Raw genomic sequence first — 1172 nt, 5'->3', positions numbered from 1 at the left:
GTATCGTAATTACAATTAATATGGTCCAAGGCAATACGTCTAGTAAAAATTGCATTTCTATGTACGTTGCTTCAAGAAAATATGAAGGAATTCAAATTTCACAATAGAAGAAGGATGAAAGACCATGCAGAACTAATCCAAATCCTAACAAATTTCATCTATCTTGAATCAAATAGAAACACAAAGCCAGCAAAAAAAGAAAGAGATCATAAAAATGTTGAATTTAATATACTTTAACTCAAAAAAGTCTACACACTTCGTTATAAGTCAGAAATTGATTTCTGAGACAAAATTGTAAACCACATAAACTCATCTTTAACAGAAAAAGTTTGAGAAATGTAATGTAATTACAATTAATATGTTCTAAGGCAATAAGTCTAGTAAAAATTGCTATTCTATGTACGTTGATTCAAGAAAATATGAAGCAAGTCAAATTTCACAATAGAAGAAGGATGAAATACCATGCAGAACTAATCCAAATCCTAACAAATTTCATCTATCTTGAATCAAATAGAAAGACAAAGCCAACACAAAGACAAAGAGTTTATAAAAATGTTGAATTTAATATACGTTAACTCAAAAAAGTCTACACACTTTGTTATAAGTCGGAAATTGATTTCTGAGACTAAATTGTAAACTAAATAAACTCATCTTTAACAGAAAAAGTTTGAAAAATGTATTGTAATTACAATTAATATGTTCCAAGGCAATACGTCTAGTAAAAATTGCATTTCTATGTACGTTGCTTCAAGAAAATATGAAGGAAATCAAATTTCACAATAGAAGAAGGATGAAAGACCATGCAGAACTAATCCAAATCCTAAAAAATTTCATCTATCTTGAATCAAATAGAAAGACAAAGCCAACACAAAGAGAAAGAGTTTATAAAAATGTTGAATTTTATATACGTTAACTCAAAAAAGTCTACACATTTCGTTATAAGTCGGAAATTGATTTCGGAGACTAAATTGTAAACTATATAAACTCATCCTTAACAGAAAAAGTTTGAAAAATGTATTGTAATTACAATTAATATGTTTTAAGGCGATACGTCTAGTAAAAATTGCATTTCTATGTACGTTGATTCAAGAAAATATGAAGGAAGTCAAATTTCACAATATAAGAAGGATGAAAGACCATGCAGAACTAATCCAAATCCTAACAAATTTCAT

This window comes from Papaver somniferum, unplaced genomic scaffold (genome assembly GCF_003573695.1).
Source record: "Papaver somniferum cultivar HN1 unplaced genomic scaffold, ASM357369v1 unplaced-scaffold_63, whole genome shotgun sequence".
NCBI lineage: Eukaryota > Viridiplantae > Streptophyta > Magnoliopsida > Ranunculales > Papaveraceae > Papaver > Papaver somniferum.
This window is presented reverse-complemented; position numbering follows the sequence as displayed.